Source organism: Aphelocoma coerulescens, chromosome 27, assembly GCF_041296385.1.
Source record: "Aphelocoma coerulescens isolate FSJ_1873_10779 chromosome 27, UR_Acoe_1.0, whole genome shotgun sequence".
Classification (NCBI taxonomy): domain Eukaryota; kingdom Metazoa; phylum Chordata; class Aves; order Passeriformes; family Corvidae; genus Aphelocoma; species Aphelocoma coerulescens.
This window is the reverse complement of record NC_091040.1, coordinates 4,470,572-4,490,768: the sequence shown is the minus strand read 5'-3', so window position 1 is coordinate 4,490,768 and position 20,197 is coordinate 4,470,572. Positions and strand designations below refer to the sequence as shown.

Sequence of the window (20,197 nt, the reverse complement as noted above, 5' to 3'; positions counted from 1 at the left end):
CTCTATGGACCTTGTGAGGTTCCCCCCATGCTCTTCCTGCCCAGAGTTCATGGCACAGACAGCATCTGTGTCCATCTCACTGGGCACTGGTGTAGGAGCATAGAAGACAAGGAATCCTCGTGCATGTCTCAAACCCACAGCCAGATGGCTGCAGAGCCACCTGAGTGTTCTTGGTAAGAAGACGCTGTGAGAACAAACGGGATGTGGCTGGAGAAGGGGCCATGTGGACATAGGACAGCACTTTTCTGGGACAAATATCCTTGTTCTGGCTGGATACTCCATCCACTGAATCAGTGCTGGAGCCAGGACTGGTGAACTGTCTTCCTTTCTTTCTTTAATGTCTCTCTCTCACTTCTCTTTCACTCTACCCCATATTGACAATTGTCTTGGTTTAAAAGACAGGTGTCTGCCAAGGAAGGTGGGAACCTTCCTGGGATGGAAAATATGACAACCTTCCCTCCAAATTATTATAACTTTGAAATTAAGCGGCTTTCAGGCAAAGATATGGGAAAAGGAATTACAGTTCTGTGCTAGTATATATAACAAGGCAAACAAACCACAACGGCAGCACCAACAAACAGAAGCAGACACCCGGTGCCAGCCGCTCCCGGCCGCAGGCCCTTTCCCCTCGGTGCAGTTCCGCTCACGGCCGCCAGGGGCGCTGGTGGCTCCCGGCCGGGCAGGGCGGGTGCGGTGATTCCCCCGCGCCTTCAGGGGGCGCTGTGGCGCGAGCTCGCCGCCTCACTGCGCGTGGCAATGGCGGCTCAGGCGGCGGGGGAGCGGGGAGGTGGCTCCCTTTGCAAAACTCAGCCGGTCTCAGTGCCATTCCGGGGTGCAAAATGGGCTGTAGCAGGAACGTTGGAGTGGCAGGCTGGAACAGCTGAGGCAAGCACACCTGGGGTGGCAAACAAAGCATAGCAAAAAACCCCAAAGCTGTGGCAGGAGCAGTGGGGGTATGGGCAGATGTGGGGTGTCGAATTAAAATGCAGCAAAAACCCCCAAAGCCGCAGCAGAAAACAGCAGGGGCTGGGCAGTCTTGGAAGGAGAGAGAAGGTGGAGGGAGGGGTTGTTTTGGGTTTTCCCCTGGCTGTCACGTCTCCCATGTGATGTCCTGGGGATGGCAGTGGGAGCGGGGCTCCCTCAAGCAGCTGGGAGAGGCTCCCTCTGGAGGGGGTCAGGATCACGGGCTTCCCCTGAGGCACCCAAGCAGATGGTGAGGGTCCCTCCCAGTGAGGTTGGGTGTTGTAAAGGTCCCAGTTCAATGGCCGCTCTTACGAGCAGAGACTCACCCACGTGAGGTGAAGTGAAGGACAAAACTCTGCAGTAGCAGCAGATTCTCCCTGCTTGCCCATGTGCTTGGGCATTGATGGGGTGGTAACAGACCTGGAGAAAAGACTCACTCACACTCCTGCTCTAATTCTCCTTTCTGGCTCCTGAAAGAGCTGAAGAGTTGTATCTTAGTTTTTTACAGCCAACTGAGTGCCAATAGTGTGCCTTTAACTGCTGATGTGCTGAATTCTGCAGAATTGGTAACTGAGATGTAGAGAGCCTCCCACTCGTGTACAGCAACCCTGGATATAAAAGATATATTTTTTTATAGTTCCCTGCCAGGAATATGACAAGGCTCAGTTTGCACTTGTCTGGAAAGAAGGACAATACACCTTTATCAGACACTCACACAGGCAAAAAAGATTCCCCCACGACTGTACAGGCTGTCCTTGCCAAACTTTTACAGACAATCTCACTTCCTCTGGACATGTAATTATGTAATATTCTAATTGCAGGACACACCACCACCCCCTCTGAAAAAGTGGGCAAAGCAGCAACAGTAGTGTGGCAAACAGTTCATGAACTAGAAGCTGAGATTACATCTGAGGAATGTCAAGACCAAACTGGCCCTGATGGACCAAAGAGATCCTTATTACTCAACTGTATTTAAAGAGACGGAAGAGAGATACTCTGAGTGGGAAAAGGTACTTTCGTCATTACTCCAAGCTGTTATACACCTTGAGCAGCTAAGGGATAACGTGTCTGGGCCAACTCTGCCAAGACATGTAGTGTTTTATCTTTCCAGGAATGTTACTGGGAATCATGCCAGCACATCCCACTGAAGACTGAGTTAATCATCAAAGGACTGCTTATCATTTTTGTGGGAGAAATCATTGCCAGCAGGAACCAAATTTGGTTCACACATCAACAAGCTCGACCCACAGGGTTGAGACCCTCATTTCTTTTGTTTATGCTAATCAGTATAGTAACCATATGCATTCTGTACCACACGTGCTTCTCTCTTCTGGGTGCAATTTAGTGTGGCAGCAATTACGAAGGAAGGTGACATTCAAAAGGAAAGCTGGGATAATACAACTACATTGGAAAAGGAATTTTACTGCTAGCAACTAGATAATAGTAGCAACTATTTATTTTCATTTATGACCTCACTAACTGTAAACCCACAGCTTTTGTTGCAACAATACATGGTGCTTCAGTTTGTACCATATACCCAGTCATTGTGTCAGGATTAAATCCCAACGGAGATGTACTCTAGCCCCTAGAGCACAGAGTATGGGCCCGATGGGATGGATGTGCCTGTGTGAGAACCCCTTATGGTTTTGTATTTGTAGACAACATTATTGTCCGTACAAGTAACCTAATATTTGTGTTTGTAACTTTGTTGACATTTTGGGATGTGATTTTAGTTATTTGGCTCCTCTTATATCTTACCAATTGTTATGATTTAATTATATACTGACTTAAGATGTGCAGCCTATTCCTACTGAATGAATCTCACTTGCATGTGAAAACTGCTATGGAAGGAAGCTCAGGAAAATGGACAGAAAACTTTGATTACCATTCATCCTGATGTAGAAAAATCCACTGGGTGTTGGAGTGACCAAAGAAAGGCAGGGAACGCCATTGCTGGGAAATTTTATTTGGATGGTCACCAAGAGCAATTGAAGTTCTTAATAAGAGGTTGCACCCTTCCTTCTGATTGTTAACCTTTTTGACTTTTATTTTTGTAATCAAATGGTATATTAAAGTGTGGGGGAATTATAAAAAGATTACCCCCCAAACTCAGAGATAGCTTATATAGCTTTTCCCCTTTCTCTCTCTCTCCTTCTCCCTTTTCAGTCCAAGTCCGTATCGATGTTTGAGCCACAGGTGATGCAGAAGCCCAGATGATAAGGTGTCTCAAACACCAACAGCCAGATAGATAGCCATGGAGCCAACCAAGGACTGTTGGTGAGAAGGCACTGTGAGAAAAAACAAGCTGTGGCTGGACAAGGGGCCTACTGAGATAGGCAGCCCATTTTTGGAACAAACATCCTTGTTCTATCTCCTGGAGACAAGCACAACACATTAGTGTGCAAACACAGGAATGAGGTCACAAAGTGGGCATGGACAGTCGACCAAAGGTAAACACAGCAGCAGTGGGCACTGGTTTGATCAAAGGCCTCATCCAGGAAGAGCTCAATGGACAGATTACATACATTCATACACACAAGAAATGCTACAAATTTATAAAAAAGCCATAAGACATTTGCACAAATTCAGCTGAAAGTCGTTTACCACTGCATTAGCTTGAGTATGGCCAATAGCAAACTTGTGAATTACCTCAGCCCTGCATGTCTAGATACCAGCTGGGTTCTGCCTGTGCTGAGGGCCCATGCTCCTGTGTGCAGGCCATGGACTGTAGACCAGGTAATGCAGGGGAGGAGAAGGAAGAGGTGAGGTTGTAGGCCGTCCCCAGACATTGCTGTTTCCCTTCACAATTGTTGCGAAACTTTGGAGCCATGGTCTTCCTGATGACCTTTGGCTGTTGAGTAGCCAGGGATGGCTTTGTCAGCTTTGAGGGAGTCAAACCCTCTGCTTCCTTCACCTTTTTACCTAACCAGTATGGAAGATTTGCTGGAAAATGAAGGATGACTCAGAGGCCCAGGTTTGGATGCAAAAGTACTTTATTGAGTCTAAAGAAAAGGACATGGCACACAGAGAGCACCAGGAGCAGTCACTAAGATGCAGTGGAGCTCCTGCTGGCTGTCCATCTGCCTGCCCTAAGAGAGAGGGCAACATGTCCCCGTAGGCTGGCCTGGGGAGACATAGCACAGAAACAAGATGGAATAGTAGGGTAAAGAAACATCATCCTGAAGCTGTAAATACAATGTCCAGAAGCTCTATCTCCTGCCCAGAATCATGTTCTGCCAGAACCATGTTCTGAGGTCATGGAGGTTTTGCCCAAGGACGTTGCCAGCAGATTTAGCAGGGACGACATCTGTTGCCACCATAGCAGTTGGTGATGCAGGAGATGTCAAAGCCGCCAGAGTTGATGGGCACTCCGCCACAGCTGAGGATGCTGCCAACGGCAGCGGAGGTGGAGGATCCCACCACGGTGTTCTGTGGGAAGGAGCTGAGGATGGGCCCAGGCAGGGTCACCACGACTGCAGAGGGCTGGATGGCCACGGTGGAGCTCTGGCACTGCCTGACACAGCACTCATTGCAGCTGTTGGCCAGCGGGCAGGGGCCGCAGGGCTGGCAGCAAGGGTTGCAGGGCTGGCAGCAGGACATGGCTCGGGGTCACAGGTGCACCTGGCACAGAGGGCAGGGAGAAGCAGAATGTTAGGACACTTGAGAAGCAGCACTGCCCCAAGCACCCAGCAGCCAAGGCACCTCCTGGCCCACACTGCACTGCCCACCTCAAAGCCCAGGAGCCACCTCAGCCAAGTCCCAGCCTCTCTCTGCACAAGATCTTCTCCCCCCTGCCTTCTCCCAGCAGAAGCAGCTCCCAGCCCTGGGCTCTGACAGCCCCGATCAGCTGAGACCTCCAGCCAGGAAAGAGCTGGGCTGGAAGCAGGAGGAGAAGGATTGGAGGCTTCCCACTCACCTGATTCCTGAGGAGGAGGAGGAGGTGGTGAGAGAAGTGGATGCGAGAGCAGAGACTTGGGCTGCCTTTTATAGCAGTCCTGCACTGCCTCAGGCCCAGTAGCACCTTGGTGGAAGTAATAATTTTGTGACCAGCTCATGGCAAATGTGCACCATCCCAGCTAATGGCAGGGGCTGTGTCCTGGTTTCCTGCACTGCGGCCTCTTCATTTCCTGGCTAATTCCGCATGCTTTCCTATGTGTAGGGTCATTTCTCAAAGTGCCAGGATGAGAGCATCAAGGATTTTAGGGCAGAAGGACATCAGCGGATAAAGAAGGTGTAGATCAAGGGCTGTTGGCATCCCATGCTGGCAGATGATTTGTACCTGTGTCATTCCTCTGGACTCCTCTGGTGGCTGAAAATCGACCTTGCTCTTGTGCATCTTGTATACATGCCCAAGGTCTGCATGTGACTTGACACATTTTTTCTTTTGCTTCCTTCATCACTCTCTGATCAACACTCAGTGTTATTCTCAGGTGGGCTTCTGCTCAGAGTGTTTCTCCCTACCTTTTGGTGGCCTTGCTGAGATCTTTGCCAGGTGGTTCTGCTGGCAGGTTTCAGCCAGAACCAACTCCTCTTCCTCTTGAAGCAGCTTTCATGATTAGGTCCTAATGCTTGTGATCTGAGTTAGATCTCCAGCTGTCACACATCTGTGCCTGTATCTGGCCAGGACCCCACTGCTCTGAATTTGGGCTTTGATACACAGGTAACTTCCCAACTTGACCTGGACCTGTCTCATCTCTGTGAGCCCATGTGGTGATTGCTGGACTTTGCTGAACCCTGGTTATTGTCATGGGACCTCATCCATACATCATCTGATGATACTAACATTAAGGAAACCACATCATAACCTCCACGCATTTCATTTCCTGAAGGACCTACCAAGGACATTGGATGGCTGTATTTTTGGAGTATTTCTTCTGAATCTTTAAGCATGACTAGAAATACCATTTTTCTTGAGAATATTCAATGGCTTTTTTCTGCTTCCTATCTGTTCCAGCAGGAACAGTCTCCATCTCCTACTGTTTTTCTCCTCAGAGGACTGTGGGCAGTGATATCAATTGGCCCTTGTACTTGTCTACCTGGCAACCAGTGTCAGGTTTACAGCTTTTCTTTTCCCAACCTTCCATCCCTCACTGCCCCTCTCTCCCAGCCCAACCACTTTCCATGTTTCCCAGAAAGGACAGTGCAGAAAATCTCAACTGTCTTTGTAGTCCCAAATTTCTGAGGTTCAAGCACCAAAGGCTGTTCCCCATGAGGTCCAGGCTACAGGAGATGTGGGAGCTCAGAGGAGCGGCATGGTACAATGATCCCTTTCCTGTGAGAGACTGAGGTTTTCGCCTCAGGGAAAAGGAAAAAGGTGATGAGAGAAAATCCACCATGTGTTTGTTACTCTCCTGAGCCCCCGGACAGGATTACATTTCCCATTTTAGCTGTGATAAGATAAAATATTTTCATAGAACGGTTTGTCTTTGAAAGAACCTTAAATATAACCTAGTTCCAACCCCCTGCTGTGGGCAGAGACAGCTTCCACTAGACCAGGTTGTTCCAAGCTCTGTCCAACATGGCCTTGAACACTTTCAGGGAAGGGGCAATCACAGCTTCTCTGGACAACCTCTTCCAGTGCCTTACCACCATCACAGGAAATAATTTTTCCTAATATTTAATTTAAAACTACTTTTTTCAGTTTAAAGCCATTCCCCTTTATCTTATCACTACATGCTCTTATAAACGGTCCCCCTAGCTTTCTTTAGGTACTGGAAGGTGCTATAAAGTCTCTGCAGAGCCTTTTCTTTTCTGGGATGAACAACCCCAACTCTCTTAATCTGTAGCAGAAGTGTTCCAGCCTTCTCATCATCTTCATGGCCTCTTCTGGACCCTTTCCAGCAGGTCCATATCCTTCCTATGGGCCTATTCCAGATGGGGTCTCATGAGAGGAAACTAGAGAGGGAGAATATCTTCCCTTAGCCTGCTGGTCATATTTCTTTTGATGCAACCCAGGACATGGTTGGATTTTTGGGCTGCAAGCACACATTGCCTGGTCATGTCAAGCTTCTTCTGCACCAAAACCCAGAGTCCTTCTCTGCAGGGCAGATCTCAATCCATTCCCCACCCATGCTGTATTTTTCCTTGGTCCTGCCTTGAACCCAGGTACAGAACCTTTCAGATGATCTTCTTGGACTTTTGCACAGGCCCAGGTCTCAAAGTCCACCAAGGTCCCTATGGTCCCTATGGAGCATCTTTGGTGCTGTCTGTAAACGTGAGCTGGCCTTGCCTCAGGAATATGTCAAACCCAGAACGGACAGATATCCATCCATTCCCACATCGGGCTTGTTTCCCTGAAGACAAAGCAACAGCTGTGAGTCTTTCACTCAACAATATAGTAAATTATTAACATGTTTTCATGAATGAATTAATTGCTGCAGAGGAATGCTCAGCTCAGTTGGTGTCCCACCATACCTTTAGCTCCCTTGCCACAGACCATGGCACATCTCACCCAGCATTCTCTCCTCTTCCCAATGACATGTGATAAAACCTCCACCTATGATCTACCTTGTAGAGAGAACTGTAATTATTTAGCCTGGAGAAAAGGAGTCCAGGGGGAAACTTTATTACTCTCCACCAGTACCTGGAAGGAGGCTGTAGTGACATGGGTGTCAGTCTCTGTTTCCAAGTAACAAGTGATAGGACAAGAGGAATTGGCCTCAAGTTGCACCAGGGGAGGTTTAGATTGGATATGAGGGAAAAATTAATCCCTGAAAGGATTGGAAAGCACTGGAACAAGCTGTTGAGGGAGGTGGTTGATTCACTACTCCTAAAGGTGATTTCAAACAAGTGTAGATGTGGCACAAGGACACACAGGCTAGTGCTAGAGTGGGCAGTGTTAGGTTTACGGTTGGACTTGATGATCTTGAAGGTGTTTTCGTGATTCTGTAACTGTGCAGCTATCAGGAGTCTTGGGCATTTGAATTAGACAATTAAGAATGAGACAAAGAAAAGTCAGTGCAACCAGGAATTACCACACATACAGTGAACCTTTTCGTTTCCATGTATCTTCTAACCCTAGTGGGGAATGGCCTTCTCATTGTCCCTGCATGGAGCAATCAGTACCTCCAGACCTTACTGCATTTGTTCTTTGTCACCGTGTTTCCTTTGTGAAGATCTGGTACATCTCCACTGCTGCGTCAATGCTGATGGAGACTTTCCTTGTCACCAGGAAAACCATTGCTTCCTACAAGCTGTGGTCATGTGGACATTGGGTTTGTGGTGCTCTTCACCCAGGTGGTGCTCCTGCTGACTGGCCCTTCTGCACCAAAAAAGGCATCATTTAATTCAAGTCCCCTGATGTGGCCTCTGCTGATCCGCTCCCACACCATTGTATGTGTCAAAGAAAAGCAGAGAGCTGGGGAACCTGTGCTATGAGGGAAGACTGAAGGAGTGTGGCCGTTTCTCCCTGGAGAACAGGACGCTTGGGGAGGACCTCATCACAAATGGGATCTACTAAGAGCACTGAGACTTTCTCAGCACAAGGACCCACACAGAGGGGCTGACCATGAAGAGGAACTGGGGATGATTTGGGTGCTGGCAACTGAGACCAGTGCTTGGGTCTCAGCAGGGGCAGGTGAAGCCTTGGTTTCTGGACATAGCAAGATGTGCACAGGGGCCAGTAAGATGGAGAAAGATCATGTCTCTGCCCTGAACTGAGGGCAGGAGGAGCATGTGTGGAACCTCACAGGCTTCACGGGACATTCTGTACCTGAGCCCAGCAATGCCTTGAAGAGTTCCTTTCCTGCATGCAGAAGACCATGGATATCTGGGGAATGACATAGATTAGAGCATTACTCAAGGCTGAAGGCAAAGGAATTTTTGTATCCCACCCCCACTGCTGCCACATTTTGAACTTGTGGTTTCACTGGTGGCTTCTGTTTGTGCAGCAGTCAAGGATGTTTTCATTAACTCCAAGGGAAAGAGCACAGAGGAAAAATCCACTGCTTGGGATTCTCACCCTATGCCTTGTTTAACCTTGTACATGAGGACTGGAACAAAACAATTTGTTCAGTTGCCACAGAACAAAGGAGAAATTGGATGCCAAGGCATGAGTGCACAACAACTTTAGTGAGTCTAAGGAAGAAAAGGAGGCGGCTCACAGAGACCACCAGAGGCAGCCACTAAGATGCAGTGGAGCTCCTGCAGGGTGCACATCTGCCTGCCATGCAGAGGGAGAGAGCAAAATATCCCCAATAGACTGGCCTGGGGAGACACAGAGAACAGATGGTAAGAAAGACCAGAGGGAAGAAGGAAACGATGTCTGGAAGTTGTCATGTCCCCTCACAGGGCAGTCCTTGGGCATGTGGGCAAGAAGCACAAGAGCGGTGCCTCTTTATTGACAGCTTTGCCACAAACAAACCACTCAGAAATGACCAAAGTGAACATCACCTGCCCACAAGGGATGCTAACAGCCCTTAATCTGAGACTCCTGCCTTGTAAATTCTTGAGCCTCTTATCCCAGCACTTACAGAAGGAGATCTTCATATAGGAAAGCATGTGGCAGAAGCCAGGAAATGAAGAGGCTGCAGTGCAGGAAACCAGGACACAGCCCCTGCCATTAGCTGGGGTGGTGCACATTTGCCATGAGCTGGTCACAAAATTATTACTTCCACCAAGGTGCTACTGGGCCTGAGGCAGTGCAGGACTGCTATAAAAGGCAGCCCAAGTCTCTGCTCTCGCATCCACTTCTCTCACCACCTCCTCCTCCTCCTCAGGAATCAGGTGAGTGGGAAGCCTCCAATCCTTCTCCTCCTGCTTCCAGCCCAGCTCTTTCCTGGCTGGAGGTCTCAGCTGATCGGGGCTGTCAGAGCCCAGGGCTGGGAGCTGCTTCTGCTGGGAGAAGGCAGGGGGGAGAAGATCTTGTGCAGAGAGAGGCTGGGACTTGGCTGAGGTGGCTCCTGGGCTTTGAGGTGGGCAGTGCAGTGTGGGCCAGGAGGTGCCTTGGCTGCAGGGTGCTTGGGGCAGTGCTGCTTCTCAAGTGTCCTAACATTCTGCTTCTCCCTGCCCTCTGTGCCAGGTGCACCTGGGACCCCGAGCCATGTCCTGCTGCCAGCCCTGCAACCCTTGCTGCCAGCCCTGCGGCCCCACCCCGCTGGCCAACAGCTGCAATGAGTGCTGTGTCAGGCAGTGCCAGAGCTCCACCGTGGCCATCCAGCCCTCCGCAGTGGTGGTGACCCTGCCTGGGCCCATCCTCAGCTCCTTCCCACAGAACACCGTGGTGGGATCCTCCACCTCTGCTGCCGTTGGCAGCATCCTCAGCTGTGACGGAGTGCCCATCAACTCTGGCGGCTTTGATCTCTCCTGCATCACCAGCCGCTATGGCAACAGATGTCGTCCCTGCTAAATCTGCTGGCACCCTCCTTGGGCAAGAACTTCCAAGACCTCAGAACATGGTTCTGGGCAGGAGATAGAGCTTTGGGACATTTTCATTGTTCCCTTTTTCTACTTTTTTTTGTCTTTCCTTTGCTGTTCATGTCTCCCCAGGCCAGTCTAGGGGGACATGTTTCCCTTCCTCTCTCTTTTGGGCAGGCAGATGCACACTGCTCTGCAGGAGCTCCATTGCATCTTAGTGGCTGCCCCCGTGGTCTCTGTGAGCCACCTCCTTTTCTTCTTTACACTCAATAAAGTTGTTTTGCATCCAATCCTTGGCCTCTAAGTCCTCCTTTGCTCTCTAGCAAATCTTCCAGTCTGCTCAGGGAGAATAGGTGGAGGAAGCAGAGGATGAGATTCCCTGCAGTGGAGTTTTCTTCCTGCCCTTTTCCTTGGAGATGACAGAGTCATCCCTGGCTACTCAGCAGCTAAAGGCCATCAGAGAGACATCAGGCAACAGTTGTGAAGGGAAAAAAGAATTCCGGGGTCCAGCCCACAGTCTCTTCTCTTCTTTCTCCTTTACTCTCTTACCTAGTCTAGGGTCCATTGCTCCCACACAGGAGTATGAGCAGATGAGATGCACTCCTTCAGCACAGGCAGGCAAAGCTGCTGTCCAGGCATGCAGGGCTGAGGTAATTCACAGCTTTGGATTGGTATCAGTCGTATACTCAGTAAACTGTGGTAAATGACTTTTGGTTGAGTTTGTGCAAAGGACTTATGGCTTCAGTATTAAATCACAACATTTGTCCCATGTGTGGATGGATCTAATCTGTCCATCAATGTCTTCCTGACCGAAGTCTTGAATTATGATCAAATTATGGGAAATATTAGTTAATATGTTGGTTTGTGCCTGATTTGTCTAGGTGCTGTTACTACTTAAAAATTTAAAAACAATGAGAGTGGAAAACAATCTCCTCTCCTGATCATCTCAGACATCTTGTCTCATTTTTCTTTCTGCAGTCCTCCATCACTTCTGCCTCTTCCTTCTGATCTGTCTCAGCCTAGTCTTTCACAGATGTGCGTGAAGAAAAAGTTCTGCAGAAGCTCTTTTCTCTCTCTGCGGTAAACATTTTCATAAGTTTCAACCCAAACAGACAGGACTTTTGATAGTTGATGCAGGGACACAAAAACTCTCTCATCCCACTCATTCTTAGGGTGTCCCAGTCTCTCCTCTAGCTGGCATGTGTTGTGCAGCAAGCCCTGGCTAGCCATTCCTCCTGCATGTTTGCAATGCCAGGGCTTGCTTTTTTGTCTCCTTTAACCTTGGAGACTTCCAAAAGGACAAGAAATGAGGAGCAGGATTAAACATCTCACAGGTTCCTCATCCTGCTGAAGGTGTCCTGGAGCCGGTACAGAAGGACCAAGCACTACAGGCTGTTCCCTGGAGACTCTGGGCAGCATGATATTAGGTACGGAAGATCTGGTTCTCTCTGGGGTATCCCTGTGGAAGGTAAATGGCATTATTTTGCTATGGGATACATGCTGAGCTGAGGTCTCAAACCTCCTGCCCAAACACACCCCTGCCTTGGTGTTCCTGTAAATGTGGCTTTGGCGCAGAACAAGGAACAGGGAGCCTTTTCTGCTGTCACTTTGCATCCTCTTGTTTTTCCTCTCAGAGCTTTTCCCTGCAGAATCACTGACCCATGTTTTCTTCCAAGCACCATATTGGGCAGATCATGGTCACCCAGCAATGACAACTCAGAGGAGAGGAAAGAGCACCTTCCATTCTGTTTGTGCCTGCCAGACCAGTAGCTTTAATGGCTTGCTCTGGTACCAGTTGCAGAAAGGCCAAGCCCCACAGTTGGTCTCCTATCACGCAGGGCCTGGTGCCAAGCACAGCGGCCGTATCACCACGCACCTGAACACCACGGGGAAATACAGTGTCCTGCAGGTGGAGGAAGTGGAGGTCTCTGACAGTGCCTTGTACCTCTGTGCTGTGCAAGACACCCTGGTGCAGGGAACTTCCTCGGCTGTGCAACAACCCAGGGGAGGGAGGGAGGGAGGGAGGGGATGTGTCTGTGAGAGGGTGAGCTCGGGGAAAGGTGAGCTCTTCTCTTGGAACACTATTTCCTGGGTGTACCCAGGGACCTCCAGGCCATTACATCCTTCCAGAAGGAGTCAGTGTCAGTGACCTGAGAAGAAAGAAAAGGTGGTGAAAAAAAACCTGCTTTGGAACTGTTTTCCCTGTGCATCCTTGGACAGGAAATTATTTGCCATGTGCTGTGAACGGAACACTTGACCATTCTCCTCTCTGTGTGCTCTGCACCAAGGGCTAGAAGGAACCAATCAGAGACTCACCTGAGCCACCTTCCTGTGAAAAAGGTTTGGGGTTTTGTGTTTTCTTTTTTAAATAAAAAGTCTTCGTTTTGTTCCCTGAGCTTTTCTCAAAACCCCAATCACTCATTGCAGCTGTTGGCCAGCAGGGTGGGGCCGCAAGGCTGGCAGCAAGGAGTGCAAGGCTGGCACTGCTCCATGCAGAACATGTCTTGGGGCATGAGGAGCACCTGAACACAGGGTAGGGAGGAAGAAAAATATGAGGATACCTGAAGAGCAGCCTGTCACCACATCAGGAGTGAGTCAAAGAACATGCAGGGCCAGGAGGTGGAGGCTCTGCAGAGATGTATGAGGGCTCATTGGCCTCATCCTATGAGGGCTCAAAGAGAGCCACCAGCTCCTATGCAGCCACTGCCCAGCCCCTGAGTCATTTTCTGTCAGACTCATCTTGAATGCAAAATATCACATTTGAAATGCAAAACATCCCATTTAATGCTCTGGGCTGTGGTTTGGCTTCCTGAATGGCTGTGCTTATACTTCCTGTTGTATTTCAGGCACATTTCCCAGTCAACACATTATTTTTTTGTTTGTTTGTTTTGTGTGACAAGATGTGAGGCCCAAGTAATTCTGGATCAAAACACATCAGCTTGGGCAGAGGACTCATGTGACATGCTGGACAAGTGTAGTAAAAGCAAATTATGTCAGTCTGGATCTCTGCTTTGGGGGTCTTTGGTGGCCTTGTTGGCAAGGTATGACTCAGTTCCTGGATTTTATGCTATCCTGTGTAACAATGAACCCAGACAAATTCTGCTCCTCCTTCTCTTTCAGAGAGAAGTGTGTGGAGCCCATGTCTGGGACCTTGTTCCTCTCCAGAATGCTCCAACCCAGTCACCATCATCTCCACATGTCCACAGCAGAGGCCACAGTTCATTCTTTCACAGAATCACAGAATATGCTGAGTTGGAAGGGACCCACAAGGATCGTCAAGTCCAACTCACAGCCCTGCACAGGACACTGCCAAGAGTCACCCTATGCACCTGAGAATGTTGTTTAAACTCTTGTTGACCTCTGTCAGGCTTGGTGCTGTGCCCACTGCCCTGGGGAGCCTGGTCCAGCACCCAACCACCCTCTGGACAAAGAACATTTTTCTAATATCCAACCTAAACCTCTTCTGACACAACTTCAGCCTATTCTTTCTAGTCCTGTCACCACAGAGCAGAGATCAGTGCCTTCCCCTCCTCTTCCCCTCACAAGATGTAGACTGAATTGAGGTCTGACCTCAGTCTCCTTCTCCCCAGGCTGAACAGACCAAATGACGTCAGATGCTATTCATACACCTTCCCCTCAAGGCTCTTCCCGATCCTTGTGGCCTCCTTTGGACACTCTCCAACAGCTTAATGTCTTCTTTTAAATTGTGATGCCCACAATTACAGCCAGGACTCGAGGTGAGGCCGCCCCAGTGCAGAGCAGAGTGGGACAGTCCCCTCCCTTGCTCGGCTGGTGATGCTGGGCCTGATGCCCCCCAGGACACTGTTGGCCCTCCTGGCTGCCAGGGCACTGCTGACTCATATCCAACTTGCCATCAACCAGGACCCCCAGGTCCCTTTCCATGGCACTGCTTTCCAGGCTCTTGTTGCCCAGTCTGCCTGTACATGCCGGGTTGAGCCATCCCAGGTGCAGAAATGGGCACTTGCCCTTGTGGAACTTCAAATGGTTGGTGATTGCCTAGCCCTCTAATTTGTTGAGGTCTCCCTGTAGGGTGTTGCTGCCTCTGAGGGAGTTGACAGCTCCTCCCAGTTTTGCATCATCTATGAACTTGCTTAGTTTTCCTTCCAATCCTGCATCCCAGTCATTTATAAAAAAGATTAAGATGGAGCACTACAGAACCCCAGTAGTGACAGGTCACCAGTCTGATGTCACCCCATCACCGTCACTGTGCCTGACCCGTGAGCCAGTTGCTCACCCATCACATGATGTGTTTATTCAGCTGTGACCTGGACATTTTGTCCAGAAGGATCCTGGGGGAGACAGTATCAAAAGCTTTACTGAAGTCCAAAAAGATTATATCAACTGACTTCCCTTGATCGAGCAGGTGGGTTACCTAGTCATAAAAGGAAATCAGTTCTTACAAGCAGGACTTTCCTCTCATGAAGCTGTGCTGGCTGTGACTTGTCTCACGTGCACTTGTGTGCAGCTGGGACTGTGTGAATACACATAGGTGCAAAAATTTGTGCATGATTCCTTTCTGGCATGCATAAGAGTGTGTATGTGTGTGTGTGTCCCTCCTTATGAGGGATTGCTCTACTTACAGCAGTGACACTCTGCACTGCTCTGTCAATAAGTTCCACAGAGCACCCAGAGTCTGCAGGAACTTCCTTGTAGCTGAAAAACAGAACAAACCTGGCAGAGAATTATCCTCACCACAGGCAATGAAATGCAGTCTTCTCTATCTTCAGTCCTCCTTTTCCTACTGCTTCAAAGCTCACACTCTGCTGATGATGATTCCTGGACCAATTAGGATGATTTCACACTAGTTTGGATCCCTAGTTTAATTCGGTGTAAACAATATTGGGAATGCCTAAACATGGCTTGCAGTCCTCATTCCCTGCTTCTCCAGGCCAGGACACAGCTCTCCCAAGATCTAAGGACTTCAAAAGGATGAGGTTTGCTCTATGGACAGCAGAAAGGCTAAGAAATCTTGCCAGCTTCATCCAGGTTATGCTCGAGTGAGTTTGCTTGCACTGCAGTGTCAGTGCTGTCTGGTGTGAGATACATCTCTGCCTCGTGTTCAAGCCAATGCCAAATGTGCCAATGCAACCCATCAGCCTGGTGCTGTGTTAGGCAGAGGCTGAGACCTCAGATTCAATGTGTTCTGATCTAAAGGAACATGGCATAGGGAAAAGAAAGTGCTCAATGGGTATTTGTCCTCACTTTTTATTGGGTTGTGAAGGGGAGAGGAGGATGGAGTAGAAACCATGGTCCGGCAAAAAGGTTGTTATCTGCATTCCAACTCCTGATACTCTATAGAGGAAATTATGTCCAGGACTGTCACACCAATGACTCAAGTGCAGCTCTGGCCATACTGATGGGAACACTCGTCCTCAGGACATCATGGGGCTGCTATTGCTTCAGGGTCTCCCAGCTTTCTGGGCATTTGTGGGCAAAGAAACATCAAGACAAGGCTTGATGGTGTCTGGAAGCAGAGCACCAGGGGATGTCTTCCTCAGCTCCAAGAGATTGTATCCTTAAGAGTTGCCCCTCCATGGTGCCCCAAAATTCCATTCCTCTGTGAATGGAGAAGGGTCTCCTTATGCCCTCACCCACTTCCATAACTGAGCAACACCTTTCTGCTTTGGCATGCAGGAGTGCAACCAGGGGGAAGGACCACACAGAGGCCAGACTTGAATGCAGAAGAACTTTAATGAAATGAAAGAAGGCAACAAAGCCACTGCAAGCAGAGGTCAGCAGCACAGGCAGCACCAGGAGCAGCAGAGAGTCTGCGCTCCTTGGCTCTGGAATAGTTCCTGCATGATATTGGTCTACCTGTCCCACAAAGGGGAGAAACCAAATGGTCCCTACCAAGATGGCCTTTGGGGATCATTGCAGCACATAGGAGCCAATGCAAACAATGAAAACCAAGAGAAAGGCAAGTTTGGTCACCTATCCCACAAACAGCACCAAAACCTAGATCCCCTGCCCAACACCATGTTCTGAGTTCCCTGAGGTGTCTCCATGGGGCTTTCCCAGCATCTTTAGCAGGGACGACTTCTGTTGCCACCGTAGCGCCTGGTGATGCAGGAGAGGTCAAAGCCGCCAGAGTTGATGGGCACTCCCTCAGAGCTGAGGATGCTGCCAACAGCAGCCGAGGTGGAGGATCCCACCACGGTGTTCTGTGGGAAGGAGCTGAGGATGGGCCCAGGCAGGGTCACCACCACAGCAGGCGGCTCAATGACGACGGTGGAGCTCTGGCACTGCCTGACACAGCACTCATTGCAGCTGTTGGCCAGCGGGGTGGGGCCACAGGGCTGGCAGGGCCGGCACGGGGTGTTGCAGGACATGTCTTGGGGCTGCAGGTGCACCTGGCAGAGAGAGCAGAGAGGAAACAGAGCACAACAGTGGGTGGGTGGGTGAAGAGCAGCCTGGTTACCCCATCACAAAAGAGCCAAGGCCACTGTGAGTGGGAAGCTGGAGATTGTGCCAGGAGCCCTACAAAGAGCAGCCCGACTCAGGAAGTTCTCTCCCAGGGCATAAACCAAAACGAACCACAGTCACCAGCCTCTCTCTATGCCAGCCTCCTCCCTCCTTTCCTCTCTCATGACCAGATGCTCCAAACCCCAAATACAAGAAAGCCAACATCAGTTGAGATGTCCACCAAGTGGAGATCTCCCTTTGGAAGAGAAAGAGAAGTGGCTTCGGACTCACCTGGTTCCCAAGCAGAAGGAAGCAAGAGAAGTGGATGGGAGAGCAGAGACTTGGGCTGCCTTTTATACCTGCCCTTCACTGCCGCAGGACCAGGGACAGCCTTTGCAGAGGTAACAATTTCCCAGCAAGCTCATCTTGAATGCAAACCAGCACACATAATGATATGGGCTGTGCTTTCATTTCCTGCACTGCTGCCTTTTCATTTCCAGGTTTGTTCCATGCCCGTTTCCCAATGAAGGCTTCTTCTGATCCCTGGGATTAAAGGCCCTGGGATTTCTGAGGCAGGAATGCAGCAGTGCAGGCAGAAAACTCAGTTTATGTACTGCATGGGCCCAGACCAGGCAAGTGATGCTATCCTGATCACTCTGGTGTGGTTGTTTGAAGTGTTGTTTTCAGGAAGAAGCTGCAGCACTCATAGAATCATATAATCATAGAATGGTTTGGGCTGCACAGAACTCCTTCATAAAGAGAAACAGAGACAATAACTAGACAAGGTTGTTCCAAGCCCCATCCAGCCTGTCCTTGAACACTTCCAGAGATGCAGCAGCCACAGCTTCTGTGAGAAGAGTTCCATTGCCTCACCGCCCTTTGAGAAAGGAATTTGTTTGTAACATCTAATCTACTCTTTCCTCTTTTAGTTTAAAATATTCCACTTTGTCCTATCAGTGTCTGCCTGTGTAAAAAGTTGGCATCCATCTTTTATAGACCCCCTTCACATACTGCAAGGCTTCAGTAAGGTCTTCCCAAAGCCTTCTCTTCTCCATGCAGAACAACCCCAACTCTCTCAGCTGGTCTTCAGAGAAGAGTTGCTCCAGCCCTCTGAGCATCTTTGTGGTCTCCTTCAGACCTTTGGACACACATCCTTGTGGCCTCCATGTCTTTCTTGTGCTGAAGACTCCAGGTCTGAATGCAGGTGGGGTCTCACAAGATCAGAGTAGATGAGGAGAATCACTGCCAGTCATGCCTTTCGTGATGCAGCCCAGGATGCAGTTGGCTTTCTGGGCTGCAAATGCAAACTGCTGGCTCATGTCCAGCTTTTCATCCACCAGAACTCCCAAGTCCTTCTTCACAGGTCTGCTCGCAATGAGTTCATCTCCCAGTCTGTACTCATGTCTGGGTTTGTCCTGATGCAGGTGCTGCACCTTGCACTTGGACTTCTTAAACTTCATCAGGTTTGCATGGGCCCACTTCTCAAGTTTCTCCAGGTCTCCCTGGATGGAAGTCTCCTTCTGTAGTGTCAGCTGCACTGCTCAGCTTTGTGTCATCTGCAAACATGCCAAGGGGGCACTTGATCTATTATCTCTGTCATTGAAAAAGACACTAAAAAGCATCAGTCCCAAGACAGAGCCTTGAGACATGCCCCTCTTCCCCTGCCCCCATGTGGTCATAGAGCCACAGACCAAGGCTGTGCCCATCCAGCCATTTCCATATTCACAATAGAATACCCTTCAAATCCATGTGTATTGGGTTTGCATGGCCTGGTTTTGGTAGTGGGAAGGCTACAGGGGTGGCCTCTGCAAGAAGTTCCTTGGTGTCCACCAGAGCCAAAGACAATTGGCTCCAGGATGGACCCACTGCTGGCCAAGGCTGAGCCCATCAGAGATGGAAGTGACACCTCGGGAATAAGATGTTTAAGAAGGAAAGAAGTTATTGCACAGGTGTAATTGCAGCCAGAGAAGAGCAGAGTGAGAATATGTGAGAGGAACAGCTCTGCAGACACCAAAGTCAGTGGAGAAGGAGGAGCAGGAGCTACTCCAGACTCCAAAGCTGGGATTATTCTGCAGCTCAGGGTGAAGACCATGGTGAGGCAGCTGTGCCCCTGCAGCACATGGAGGGCACAGGGGTGCAGAGATGCACCTGCAGCCCCTGGAGGAGCCAACGCCAGAGCAGGGGGATGCCTGAGAGGGGGTTGTGACCCCATGGGAAGCCTGTGCTGAAGCAGAGTCCTGGCAGGGACTTGTGGAGAGAGGAGCCCATGCTGGAGCAGGTTTGCTGGAATGATTTGTGACCCTGTGAGGGTTCCTGAAGGACTGACCCCGTGGAAGAGTGACCCATGTTGTAGCAGTTTGTGGGGAACCATAGCTTGTGGGAAGGACTCATTTTGGAGAAGTTCATTGAGAACTTCTCCCATGGGAGCGACCCTACCCTGGAGCAGGGGAAGGACTCTCACTCCTCTCCCTTAGCACCAGCAGGAACAATCTGTGATGAATTGACCATGAGCCCCATTTCTGTCTCCCTGCTCCACTGGGTGGGGGAGGAGATAGAGCTGGGAAGGAGGGAGAGGTAGGGGGAAGATGTTTGGTTTTTTGGGGTTTCTTTATAAGACTTATTTTACTTCTTATTATCCTCCTCTGATTTTGTTGGTAATAAATTCAAGTAATATCCCTTAGTTGAGTCTGTTTTTCCAGTGACAGCATTTAATGAGAGATCTCTTACAGTCATTATCTCAACTGATGAACCATTGTTATATTTTCTCTCCCCTGTCCACTCGTAGAGGAGAGTGATAGAGTGGCTTTGGTGGGTGCCTGGCATCCAGTCAGGGTCAACCCACTACACTGTCTCTCCAATTTGGAGATAAGGGTGTTGTGTGGGCTATGTTGAAGGCCTGACAGGAGTTTAGGTAGATTATACTGGCCAGTCTTCCCTTGCTGACTGTTTCAGTCACTCCATCATTGAAGGCCGCCAGATTGCTCAGACATTACTTGCCCTAGGAGAAGCCTTGCTGGCTGCTTTGGATCACCTCTTTGTCCTGAATATGACTTACAGTTGCTTTCATGGGGATCTGCTCCATCATATCCCCAGGCATAGAGGTGAGGTTTACCAGTCTGTGGTTCCCCGGGTCTTTTGTCTCTCCTCTTTAAAAATCCAGTCTGCTGCTGGATGCCCAAGGACTCCTGTGCACAAGGATGGGCCATGTCCTTCCCTATCCCTTCCTCCTCAGATCACCCTGATGGTTATTTGTTGTTGTCTCCCCATGTGTGTGCATTGGGCTGCTGGGTTTGACCCTACCTAACTCTGCCCTCAGGAAAAATTTCTGGCTTGTTTTGACTTGTCCACTTTCTGAGCAGTCTGTAAGTACATAAAAAATGCCATGAGCTTGCCTGGGGCCTTGCCCTTCCCCACAAGGCTCCAGCCCTGTTGCGGCTGTCTCCTGGTGTCCCCAGCA

The 20,197-nt window shown here is 49.6% G+C and overlaps 3 pseudogenes; 1 reads left to right on the top strand and 2 right to left on the bottom strand.

Moving 5' to 3' along the window:
- Nucleotides 1-4,254: 4,254 nt before the first annotated feature.
- On the bottom strand, nt 4,255-5,018 carry LOC138099209 (feather keratin Cos1-2-like; annotated as a pseudogene).
- A 4,530-nt stretch (nt 5,019-9,548) lies between these two features.
- LOC138099293 (feather keratin Cos1-2-like) lies at nt 9,549-10,309 on the top strand (annotated as a pseudogene).
- A 6,052-nt stretch (nt 10,310-16,361) lies between these two features.
- Nucleotides 16,362-17,165, bottom strand: LOC138099210 (feather keratin Cos1-1/Cos1-3/Cos2-1-like; annotated as a pseudogene).
- Nucleotides 17,166-20,197: the final 3,032 nt, after the last annotated feature.